Source organism: Tachyglossus aculeatus, chromosome 1 (assembly GCF_015852505.1).
Source record: "Tachyglossus aculeatus isolate mTacAcu1 chromosome 1, mTacAcu1.pri, whole genome shotgun sequence".
In the NCBI taxonomy this organism is placed as follows: domain Eukaryota; kingdom Metazoa; phylum Chordata; class Mammalia; order Monotremata; family Tachyglossidae; genus Tachyglossus; species Tachyglossus aculeatus.
Genome location: NC_052066.1, coordinates 97,024,219 through 97,037,554, shown reverse-complemented (window position 1 = coordinate 97,037,554; position 13,336 = coordinate 97,024,219). Strand labels below are relative to the sequence as shown.

Here is a 13,336-nt window from a genome sequence, read left to right as displayed (position 1 = left end):
TGAATGAATGACTGAATTTGGGAGGGGAAAAAACTAACAAAAAACTTTCCTTTTTCCTTCTACCAGGAATCAAAAACAATATTGAAATAATTTGCCCCTGACTATGAGCTCTCCACACATAACCCGTGACGCAGGAGAGAGATTTACTTAGCTAAGTCTAATACAGATCTTAGCACCCTGGAGCCATGACAGATGGAGAAACACGATTAAAGGTGACAGAGACTACACTCAAAGCATAGCCCTCGTATGGGGGCGGGGGGCATTTATAGCCATTTAACTGTTATCAGAAGCCGGAATTGCTATTATTATTGTACTTGTTAAGCGATTACTAAGTACCAAGCACTGTTCTAAATGCTGGAGTAGATACAAGGTAATCAGGTTGGACAAAGTCCCTGCCCCATTCGTGGTTCACAGTCAAAGTAGGAGGAAGTAGCGTTTAATCCCCATTTAGCAGATGAGGTAACTGAGGCGTGGAGAAGTTAAGTGTCTTACCCAAGGTCACACAGCAGACAGGTGGCAGAGCCAGGATTAGAATCCAGGTCCTCTGACCCCCAGGACCATGCTCTTTCCACTTGGCCATGTTGCTGCCATATTGGTAATGATGGGACCAGGTCAGTCAGTCCATCAATCAATCAATCAATCAATCAATCATATTTATTGAGCGCTTACTGTGTGCAGAGCACTGTACTAAGCGCTTGGGAAGTACAAGTTGGCAACATATAGAGACAGTCCCTACCCAACAGTGGGCTCACAGTCTAAAAGGGGGAGAAAGAGAACAAAACCAAACATACTAACAAAATAAAATAAATAGAATAGATATGTACAAGTGAAATAAATAAAGTCCATCATATTTATTGAGCGCTTACGGTGTCCAGAGCACTGTACTAAGCACTTGGGAGAGTACAATATAACAATAAACAGACACATTCCCTGCCCACAACGAGCTTAGAGTCTACAGGGGGAGACAGACATTAATATAAATAAATTACAGATATGTACATAAGTGCTGTGGAGCTGGGAGGGGGGAATGAATAAAGGGAGCAAGTCAGGATGATGCAGAAGGGAGTGGGAGAAGAGGAAAGGAGGGCTTAGTCAGGGAAGGCCTCTTGGAGGAGATGTGCCCTCAATAAGGCTTTGAAGGGAGGAAGAGTAGTTGTCTGTAGGATTTGAGGAGGGAGGGCATTCCAGGCCACAGGCAAGACGTGGACCAAGTGTTGTACATGAGACAGGATGGCCAGGTTGTTTGGGGGCTTATTCCTTCCTGACACCTTAAAGGCTGTTGTTGGGAAGTAGCGTGGCCTAATGGCTAGGGCATGGGCCTGCGTGTCAGAAGGACCTGGGTTCTAATCCCGGATCCTCCACCTGTCTCCTGTGTGACCTTAGGCAAGTCGCTTGACTTCTCTATGCCTCAGTTGTCTCACCTGCAAAATGGAGATGAAGTCTGTGAGTCCCATGTGGGACAGGGACTCGGCCCAATTTAATTAACTTGTATCTACCCTAGCGATAAGAACAGTGCTTGACACATAGTAAGCGCTTTAAAAGTACTATAATTATACTTCTTATTTGATCATATTTTTAGCCAGGAGGGCCAAGGGAAACTGTACGTTTTGGGGGGGTGACAGCAGCAGGAAGGAGGCGAGGAGGTGGAGAGGCTGCTCTGCTGTTGCTGCTTCAAGCCCCAAACTTGTCCTGGCTCCTCCAGGAAAGTTTCCAGCTGTGCCCGACACTGTGAGGAGCGTTCTGGTTAGTGCCAGCTTACGCACCTCCTCCAAGAGGCCTTCCCTGACTAAGCCCTCCTTTCCTCTTCTCCTTATTCATCCCCCCCGCCCCCAGCTCCACAGCACTTACGTACAGATCTGTCATTTTATGTATTTATATTAATGTCTGCCTCCCCCTCTAGACTGTAAGCTCGCCATGGGCAGGGAATGTGTCTACTTATTGTTCTATTGTACTGTCCCGAGTGCTTAATATAGTGCTTTGCACACAGGAAGTGCTCAATAAATATGATCGACTGGCCCACTGACTGACTGGTTGCAGGCACCTGTAGTCCTGTTCGGGGTGAATGGTAGAAATTGGGTAAGTTCCATATTGGCCCTTTCTTGTCTTTCTTCCTTTTCCTCTTGCTCAACTCGCTCTTCCTCAATATACCTACCTCCTTCCTTTGTCCCTCCCTCTTTCCTACTTCAGCTCACCCGCTGGAGGTCTCAATCCCCTAGATTGAGATATAGCTATAGAGACGGTCCCTACCCAACAACGGGTGTATGGACGGTGTCCAACCTGATAAGCTTGCTTCTACCCCAGCGCTTAGTACAGTGCCTGGCACAGAGTAAGTGCTTAAGAAATACCATTAAAAAAAAATGGAATAGACTTCTCCTGTTTCCCCATTACCCAAACTCCTGTTGGTCTTCCTTGTCTAGTTTATGAGATGGAGAAATGCAGGCAGGGAAGGGGAAGAGTTTGGAAAATTTCCCTGCACTATAAGCTCACTGTGGGCAGGGAACGTGCCCACCAACTCTTGTTATATTGTACTTTGCCAAGCACTTAGTACAGTGCTCTGCTTATCCTAGCTGCCGCATGGCTTATTTTCCCCCAGCAAATTTTGGTCGGTGATGCTCTCTCTGCTTCATTCAATCGTATTTATTGAGCACTGATTGTGTGTACGCTAAGCGCTTGGGTGAGTACAATAGAACAATAAACAGACTCATTCCCTGCCCACAACGAGCTTACAGGCTAAAGGGGGTTTGAGTCCGCAGGGTTACTGCAAGAAGGCACTGCCGCAGTGGCTACACAGAGGATGGAGGCCCCTAATTGAGAAGCAGTGTGGCCTAGTGGGTAGAGCCCGGACCTAAGAGTCAGAAGGACCTGGGTTCCAATCCTGACTCCGCCACTTGTCTGCTGGGTAAACTTGGACAAGTCCCTTCACTTCTCTGGGCCTCGGCTACCTCAGTTGTAGAATGAGGGTTAAGATTGTGAGCCCCACGTGGGACATAGACTGTGTTCAACCTTGTATCTACCCCAGCTTACAGTGCTCTGCACATAGTAAGTGCTCAATAAATACGATTGATGATACCCCAGTGCTTAGTACAGTGCCTGGCAGATAGTAAGTGCTTATCAAAAACCATGAAAAAAAAACCGGAATCAGTCCCATACAAATGGCCACATTTATCTCTGCTCTGCCTTTCAGTCAATCAATCCATTGTATTTATTGAGCGCTTACTGTTTGCAGAGCATTGTACTAAGAGCTTGGTAGAGTACAATATAACAAGAGTTGGTGGGCACGTTCCCTGCCCACAATGAGCTTATAGTGCAGGGAAATTTTCCAAACTCTTCCCCTTCTCTGTCTGCATTTCTCCATCTCATAAACTAGACAAGGAAGACCAACAGGAGTTTGGGTAATGGGGAAACAGAAGAAGTCTATTCCATTTTTTTTTAATGGTATTTGTTAAGCACTTACTCAGTGCCAGGCACTGTACTAAGCGCTGGGGTAGAAACAAGCTTATCAGGTTGGACACAGTCCATACACCCGTTGTTGGGTAGGGAGCGTCTCTATATGTTGCCGACTTGTACTTCCCAAGCGCTTAGTACAGTGCTCTGCACACAGTAAACGCTCAATAAATGCAATTGAATGAATACAATAATAATAACAATAATAATAAATAATGATGGTATTCATTAACTGCTTACTATGTGTCAGGTACTGTCTAATCTCTGGGGTAGACACAAACTTTTCAAGTTGGACACGGTCCATCTAATAATAATAATAATAATAATAATAACAGCGATGGTATTCATTAAGTGATTACTATGTGACAAGTACTGTTCCAAGTGCTGGGGTAGATACAAGGTAAAGGCTGGAAACAGTTCCTGTATTTATTACTCTATTTTCTTTGTACATATTTACTATTCTATTTATTTTGTTAATGATGTGCATTTAGCTTTAATTCTGTTTGTTCTGACAACTTGACACCTGCCACATGTTTTGTTTTGTTGTCTGTCTCCCCCTTCTAGACTGTGAGCCCACTGTTGGGTAGGGTCCGTCTCTATATGTTGCCAACTTGTACTTCCCAAGCGCTTAGTCCAGTGCTCTGCACAAAGTAAGTGCTCAATAAATATGATTGAATGAATGAATCACAGTCTTAATACCCATTTTACAGATGAGATAACCCAGAGAAGTTAAGTGACTTGCCTAAGGTCGTGCAACAGACAATTAGCGGAGCTGAGATTAGAACCCAGGTCCTTCTCACGTCCATATCCCACAAGGGGCTCACAGCCTTAACCCCCATTTTACAGATGAGGTAAGTGAGGCCCCGAGCAGTGAAATGACTTACCCATATTTAATTGGTCCCATTGGTAATCAGTGGAGGGATTCCCTGGAGCTGAGCCTTCACAGAAGCCTAGAGCTGAATAATAATAATAATAATAATAATAATCATAATGGCATTTATTAAGCACTTACTGTGTGCAAAGCACTGTTCTAAGTGCTGGGGAGGGGGACAAGGTGATGAGGTTGTCCCACGTGGGGCTCACAGACTTTATCCCCATTTTACAGATGAGGTAACTGAGGCACAGAGAAATGAAGTGACTTGCCCAAAGTCACACTGCTGACAATTGGTGGAGCCGGGATTTGAACCCACGACCTCTGACTCCAAAGCCCATGCTCTTTCCAATGAGCCACACTGCTTCACTTGTCTGCTGGTCTCTTTCCTCTCTCCCTCCTCCCCCTCCCTATCTCCCCCCCACCGCCTTACCTCCTTCCCCTCCCATATATATGTTTGTACGTATTTATTACTCTATTGATTTTATTTGTACATGTTTATTCTATTTATTTTCTTTTGTTAATATGTTTTGTTCTGTTGTCTGTCTGAATGAAACTAATCATCCCACCTACCGCTTTTCGGCATGAGTTTCCTGTGGACTGTTACAATGCTTCGGTAACTGGGCTCCTCATTCATTCATTCATCATGAGAAGCAGCGTTGCCTAGTGGATACAGCACGGGCCACTTTTCTGCTGTGTGACCTTGGAAAACTCACTTCACTTCTCTGTACCTCAGCTACCACATCTGTAAAATGGGGATTGAGACTGTGACATGGCTCAGTGGAAAGAGCACGGGCTTTGGAGACAGAGGTCGTGGGTTCGAATCCCAGCTCTGCCAATTGTCAGCTGTGTGACCTTGGGCAAATCACTTAACTTCTCTGGGCCTCAGTGACCTCATCTGTAAAACAGGGATGAAGACTATGTGTCAAGTACTGTCTAAGCTCTGGGGTAGACACAGACTTTTCAAGTTGGACACAGTCCATCTAATAATAATAATAATAATAATAACAATGGTATTCATTAAGTGATTACTATGTGACAAGTACTGTTCCAAGTGCTGGGATAGATACAAGCTAAAGGCTGGAAACAGTTCCTGTATTTATTACTCTATTTTACTTGTAGATATTTACTATTCTATTTATTTTGTTAATGATGTGCATTTAGCTTTAATTCTGTTAATTATTGGGACAACCCGATCACCTTGTAACCTTCCCAGTGCTTAGAACAGTGCTTTGCACATAGTAAGTGCTTAATAAATGCCATCATTATTATTATTATGTGGGACAACCTGATTACCTTGTATCTACCCCAGCGCTTAGAACAGTGCTTGGCACCTAGTAAGTGCTAAACAAATACCATCATCATTATTATTATTATAATGAGCATTTAGTATACACAAAGTACCCAATGAGTATAAATAAATAAATTACACAATCAGTATAAATTGGAGAAGCACCATGGCTCAGTGGAAAGAGCACGGGCTTTGGAGTCAGAGGCCAGGGGTTCAAATCCCGGCTCCACCAGTTGTCAGCTGTGTGATTTTGGGCAAGTCACTTCACTTCTCTGTGCCTCAGTTACCTCATCTGTAAAATGGGGATTAAGACTGTGAGCCCCCCGTGGGACAACCTGATCACCTTGTAACCTCCCCAGCGCTTCGAACGTTGCTTTGTACATAGTAAGCGCTTAATCAATGCCATCGTTATTATTATTATAAATAAACAAACGGTGGCTATGTACGTAAGGTCTATGGGGATGAAGGAGAGGTGAATAAAGGGTGCAAATCCAAATGGAAGGGTGACACAGAAGGGAGTGGGAGAAGAGGAAATGAGGGCTTAGTTGGGGAAGGCCTCTTGGAGATGTGCTTTTCATAAGACCTTGAAGGTGGGGAGAGAGGAAGAGGAAGAGATTGGAGAAGTGACAAGCAACGAAAAGGAGAGGATGAACCTTGTCAGTCAACACCAAAGTCCTTTGACCAATTAATCTCTGGCCGTACCAATGGGCATGAACCGGGCTAAGGTCCTGTGCAGGCTCGGTCAGGAGCAGAGGCAGATCTTTTCCCAAAGTGATTCCTTTAAATCAGTTCTATTTCGGTGACTCCTAAGCGCCTACTGAATAGCCGTCCTCTGAACTGAGCCTGTGTGGTCTAATGGAAAGATCCTGGGGCTTGGAGTCAGGAAACCTGGTTCTGCCAATTTGCCTGCTGTGTGACACTGGGCAAGTCACTTGTCTTCACTGTGCCTTAGTTTTCTCATCTGTTAAATGGGGATAAATATCTTCTCTCTCTCCCCTTGAGATTGTAAGCCTCTTGTGGGATGGGGCATTAACAACAATAATTACTGGATTACCGCCTCAGCCTCCTCTCTGATCTCCCATCCTCCTGTCTCTCCCCACTTCAGCCTATACTTCACTCTGCTGTCCGGATTATCTTTGTACAGAAACACTCTGGGCATGTCACTCCCCTCCTCAAAAGTCTCCAGTGGCTGCCTGTCAACCTACGAATCAAGCAAAAACTCCTCACTCTCGGCTTCAAGGCTGTCCATCACCTCGTCCCCTCCTACCTCACCTCCCTTCCCTCCTTCTCCAGCCCAGCCCGCACCCTCCACTCCTCTGCCGCTAACCTCCTCACTGTGCCTCATTCTCCCCTGTCCCGCCGTCGACCCCCGGCCCACGTCCTTCCCTTAACTCAGAATGCCCTCCCTCCTCACATCTGCCAAGCTAGCTCTCTTCCTCCCTTCAAAGCCCTACTGAGAGCTCACCTCCTCCAGGAGGCCTTCCCAGACTGAGCCCCCTTTTTCCTCGCCTCCTCCCCATCCCCCCCACCCTACCTCCTTCCCCTCCCCACAGCACTTGTATATATTTGTACAGATTTATTACTCTATTTATTTTACTTGTACATATTTACTATTCTATTTATTTTATTTTGTTAATATGTTTTGTTTTGTTGTCTGTCTACCCCTTCTAGAATGTGAGCCCATTGTTGGGAAGGGACTGTCTCTATATATTGCCAACTTGTGCTTCCCAAGCGTTCAGTACAGTGCTCTGCACACAGTAAGCGCTCAATAAATACAACTGAATGAATGACTGAATGAACTCTTACATTCCTCGCTTTCTTTACTGATAGGAAGGAGATTAAGGTCCGGAACTAAACTCTGAAAATTGCTCCCTATTGCCGTAGGGCTGGAGCTGAAACTGGAATTCACCCTTAGACAGGAAAACTCAGTAGAAGGGGAAAGTGAGGCATTTCTGCCCTTAGGAATTTTTTTTTTCCCTCCTAGAGTACACTCCCAGGTCCTATCGGCTGGGGCCCACACCCTGAATATCATTAATTGTTCACAGGGTGGATAAGGAACTCCGGCATGATCATTCTCCTTCCAAATCATCCAACTGAGATGGGTGCTTCAGGCCTCAGTTTCTCTTTGTCTTTACTGCGAGGTGAGATGGGTGAAGTTGTGGGGAGCAAGCGAGCCCCAAACCTCGCTCTCTGCAAGTCTCACAGAGACTCCATTCAGTCATTCATTCAATTGTATTTATTGAGCGCTTACTGTGTGCAGAGCACTGTACTAAGCGCTTGGGAAGGACAAGTTGGCAACATATAGAGACGGTCCCTACCCAACAGTGGGCTCACAGTCCTGTCAGGGAACTAGAGGGGTTTTCCGTGGCCTGAGAGAGCTGGGGTGAGCTCCAGCCAGAGAAGCCACTCTCCTCTCTTGGTCTGTCTGCCTCCGTGGCCGAACAATCAATCAATCAATCGTATTTATTAAGCGCTTACTGTGTGCAGAGCACTGTACTAAGCGCTTGGGAAGCACAAGTTGGCAACATATAGAGACAGTCCCTACCCAACAGTGGGCTCACAGTCTAAAAGGACACACGCAACCCTGGGCGGCGGGGGTCAACGGGGAAAAGCAGAGAAGGGAAAATAGTGCACATTCGATCACGCTTTCTCAGGAATGACACTTATGGAAAAAATAGTCACTTCCTCAGGCAGCATCCCAAACCTCCGTTCCAGGCTGAAAGGCACCAGAAATAGAAGCAACCATTAAGGCTTCATTCCACCCCCATCGATTACCCACACCGAAGGCTGACCGCAAATGACCGGTCAGAGAACGCTGGAAGGAAGTCCAAACGTCGCCCTGCCCTGCACTAACCTGAAGTTGCTTTTAAAGAGAAAACACTCCAAACAATCAATCAATCAATCGTATTTATTGAGCGCTTACTGTGTGCGGAGCACTGGACTAAGCGCTTGGGAAGTACAAGTTGGCAACATGTGGAGACAGTCCCTGCCCCACAGCGGGCTCACAGTCTAAAAGGGGGAGACGGAGAACAAAACCAAACATACTAACAAAATAAAATAAATAGAATAGATATATGCAAGTAAAATAAATAAATAATAGAGTAATAAACAGGGAGAAGTCAACAGAAATCTAACACCGCTGTCCTCTAAAATTCAATCCTACCTTAGGAAGGGCTGCCACATATGTGGATATAAGTGCCCCTACACAAACATCATCATCAATCATATTTATTGAGCGCTTACTATGTGCAGAGCACTGTACTAAGCGCTTGGGAAGTACAAATTGGCAACATATAGAGACAGTCCCTACCCAACAGTGGGCTCACAGTCTAAAAGACACACGCAGTATAAAAACACACACGCACTCCACCAGAGTGAACAGAATCAATCAATCAATCTATTTATTGAATGCTTACTGTGTGCAGAGCACTGTACTAAGCGCTTGGGAAGTACAAGTTGGCAACATATAGAGGCAGTCCCTACCCAACAGTGGGCTCCCAGTCTAAAAGAGCTGCAAGGGCTGCAAGGGAAGCAGCGTGGCTCAGTGGAAAGAAAGAGGGCTTGGGAGTCAGAGGTCATGGGTTCGAATCCTGCTCCACCACTTGTCAGCTGTGTAACCTTGGGCAAGCCACTTAACTTCTCTGTGCTTCAGTTCCCTCATCTGTAAATGGGGATTAAGACTGTGAGCCCCCCAAGGGACAACTTGATCACCTTGTAGCCCCCCCCCCCCCCCGCCACCCCATGCTTAGAACAGTGTTTTGAAGCAGCGTGGCTCAGTGGAAAGAGCCCGGGCTTTGGAGTCAGAGGTCATGGGTTCAAATCCCGGCTCCCCAACTTGTCAGCTGTGTGACTTGGGGCAAGTCACTTCACTTCTCTGGGCCTCAGTTACCTCATCTGTAAAATGGGGATTAAGTCTGTGAGCCCCACGGGGGACAACTTGATCACCTTGTTTCTACCCTAGCGCTTAGAGCAGTGCTTTGCACGTAGTAAGCGCTTAACAAATGCCATCATTATTATTTTATTATTATTAAAAGAGGCCACCTGCAAACTTGACAGCCCCCGTAAGATATTCTGTTTACCTGTCGTGGAGACCACCTTGTCTGGGGAAGAAGTCCCCCCCTCGGCCCCCGCTCGCAAGCAGGAGGAACTGTGAGCCCACTGTTGGGTAGGGACTTTCTCTGTATGTTGCCAATTTGTACTTCCCAAGCGCTTAGTACAGTGCTCTGCACATAGTAAGCACTCAATAAATACGATTGATTGATTGATTGGTTGAAGGGTGGGAATTTTGCCCTGAGTGAAGGTCTTTCCTCCGACTCCCCAGTGGCTCCTACCTGCCCTAGATTCCGCTCCGTCTCCAGTTTCCGTGGCGGCGGCGGCTGCTGCCGTCCTGCTTCTGTGCTGCTCGGGAGGATAAGCTTCCGACTGGCAACCACCACCTTCCCTGGCAACTGAGCAAGCCCAACCCACTCTGTACTGACTCACTTCGACTCCACCTAGCCCTGCCACCGCTAACTCACAGGAGGGGCGAGGGCCAAGGTCCGAAAGCAGGCCCAAACGGGGCAGGGACAGGGAGGGATGGGGCCTGAGGAAGATATTACCGTATTTGATAAGCCCTCACCGGGCGTCGAACACTACAGCGTGGCTCGATGGAAAGAGCACGGGCTGCGGAGTCAGAGGTCCTGGGTTCAAATCCCGACTCTGCCAGTTGTCAGCTGTGTGACTTTGAGCAAGTCACTTTTCTGGGCCTCCTTGACCTCATCTGTAAAATGAGGATTAAGACTGTGAGCCCCCCTGGGGGACAACCTGATCACTTTGTAACCTCCCCAGCGCTTAGAACAGTGCTTTGCACATAGTAAGCGCTTAATAAATGCCATCATCATTATTATTATTATTATTACTCAACTTCTCTGGGCCTCAGTGACCTCATCTGGAAAATGGAGATTAAGACTGTGAGCCCCCTGGGGGACAACCTGATCACCTTGTAACCTCCCCAGCGCTTAGAACAGTGCTTCGCACATAGTAAGCGCTTAATAAATGCCATTATTATTATTATTATTATTATTATTATTACTCAATTTCTCTGGGCCTCAGTTACCTCATCTGGAAAATGGGGATTAAGACTGTGAGCCCCCAGTGGGACAGCCTGATCACCTTGTAACCTCCCCAGGGCTTAGAACAGTGCTTTGCACACAGTAAGCACTTAATAAATGCCATTACTACAGCGTAGCTCAATGGAAAGAGCCTGGGCTGTGGAGTCAGAGGTCATGGGTTCAAATCCCGACTCTGCCAGTTGTCAGCTGTGTGACTTTAGGCAAGTCACTTCTCTGGGCCTCCTTGACCTCATCTGGAAAATGGGGATTAAGACTGTGAGCCCCCCGGGGGACAACCTGATCACTTTGTAACCCCCCCAGCGCTTAGAACAGTGCTTTGCACATAGTAAGTGCTTAATAAATGCCATCATCATTATTATTATTATTACTCAACTTCTCTGGGCCTCAGTTACCTCATCTGGAAAATGAGGATTAAGACTGTGAGCCCCCCCGGGGGACAACCTGATCACCCTGTAACCTCCCCAGTGCTTAGAACAGTGTTTTGCACATAGTAAGCACTTAATAAATGCCATTACTACAGCGTGGCTCAATGGAAAGAGCACGGGCTGCGGAGTCAGAGGTCCTGGGTTCAAATCCCGGCTCCGCCAATTGGCAGCTGTGTGACTTTGGGCAAGTCACTTCTCTGGGCCTCAATTCCCTCATCTGTAAAATGGGGATTAAGACTGTGAGCCCCCTGGGGGACAACCTGATCACCTTGTAACCTACCCAGCGCTTAGCAGTGCTTTGCACATAGTAAGTGCTTAATAAATGCCATTATTATTATTATTACTTAACTTCTCTGGGCCTTAGTTACCTCATCTGGAAAACGGTGATTAATACTGTGAGCCCCCAGTGGGACAACCTGATCACCTTGTAACCTCCCCAGTGCTTAGAACAGTGCTTTGCACATAGTCAGCGCTTAATAAATGCCATTACTACAGCGTAGCTCAATGGAAAGAGCCCGGGCTGTGGAGTCAGAGGTCATGGGTTCAAATCCCGGCTCTGCCAATTGTCAGCTGTGTGACTTTGGGCAAGTCACTTCTCTGGGCCTCAATTCCCTCATCTGTAAAATGGGGATTAAGACTGTGAGCCCCCTGGGGGACAACCTGATCACCTTGTAACCTCCCCAGTGCTTAGTACAGTGCTTTGCACATAGTAAGCGCTTAATAAATGCCATCATTATTATTATTACTTAACTTCTCTGGGCCTCAGTTACCTCATCTGTAAAATGAGGATTAAGACTGTGAGCCCCCCAGGGACAACCTGATCACCTTTTAACCTCCCCAGTGCTTACAACAGTGCTTTGCACATAGTAAGCACTTAATAAATGCCATTATTATTATTATTATTATCATTATTATTATTACTTAACTTATCTGGGCTTCAGTTACCTCATCTGTAAAATGAGGATTAAGACTGTGAGCCCCCCGGGGGACAACCTGATCACCTTGTAACCTCCCCAGCACTTAGAACAGTGCTTTGCACATAGTAAGCGCTTAATAAATGCCATTATTATTATTATTATTACTTAACTTTTCTGGGCCTCAGTTCCCTCATCTGTAAAATGGGGATTAAGACTGTGAGCCCCCCCGGGGGACAAACTGATCACCTTGTAACCTCCCCAGCACTTAGAACAGTGCTTTGCACATAGTAAGCGCTTAATAAATGCCATTATTATAATTATTATTACCATTCTGAGCATTGGGATAGGTACTAGTGAGTGAGGTCAGACACGATCCCTGTCCCGCATGGGGCTCACAGTCTAAGGAGGCGGGAGAACAGGAGAACTGAGGCACAGAGAAGTTTAGTTCATCCGTTCAGTCCTATTTATTGAGCACTCACTGTGTGCCGAGCACTGCTGCACTATGAGCTTGGCAAGTACAATTTGGCAAGAAATAGAGACAATCCCTACCCAACAATGGGTTCACAGTCTTGAAAGCAATTAGGTTTTGGACACAGTCCCCTGTCCCATATACGACTCATAATCTCAATCCCCACTTTACAGATGAAGTAACTGAGGCACAGAGAATTTAAGTGACTTGCCCAAGGTCACACAGCAGACAAGTGGCGGAGCCAGGATTAGAACCCGTAATAATAATAATAATAATAATTTTGGTATTTGTTAAGTGCTTACTATGTGCAAAGCACTGTTCTAAGCGCTGGGGAGGATACAAGGTGATCAGGTTGTCCCATTTGGGACTCACAATATTAATCCCCTTTTTACACTGTTCTAAGCTCTGGGGAAGATGCAAGGTGATGAGGTTGTCCCACGGGGGGCTCACAGTCTTAATCCCCATTTTACAGATGAGGTAACTGAGGCCCAGAGAAGTTAAGTGACTTGCCCAAAGTCACACAGCTGACAAGCGGTGGAGCCGGAATTTGAACCCATGACTTTCTGACTCCGAGTTCTGTGCTCTTTCCACTTGGCTATTACAGGGTTGTACTGTCAGGGGAGGATTGCCTTCCTCTTTGGGGATTTTCCGACCAAAGGCTCCTGGGGTCGGGGGTGGATAGAAAACCTCCAATTAATTATTGAGTAGTATTTATTATAATCAGTAGTACTTATTCATTCATTCATTCAATCGTATTTATTGAGCGCTTACTGTGTGCAGAGCACTGTACTAAGCTCTTGGGAAAGTA

The 13,336-nt window shown here is 46.2% G+C and overlaps 1 protein-coding gene across 2 annotated transcripts in view; it reads right to left on the bottom strand.

The window, feature by feature from the left end:
* PLS1 (plastin 1) overlaps positions 1-10,022 on the bottom strand; it is a 142,681-nt gene extending 132,659 nt beyond the window's left edge. The window contains exons 1-2 of one of the 2 annotated variants that reach the window (XM_038743245.1): positions 9,938-9,996; positions 4,329-4,400 (exon numbers count right to left, since the gene is read on the bottom strand). The gene's annotated coding sequence lies outside the window, so the exon portion shown is untranslated. Of the gene's footprint in view, positions 1-4,328; positions 4,401-9,937 lie in introns of both variants that reach the window. The other variant, XM_038743244.1, reaches the window with a different exon arrangement.
* Positions 10,023-13,336: the final 3,314 nt, after the last annotated feature.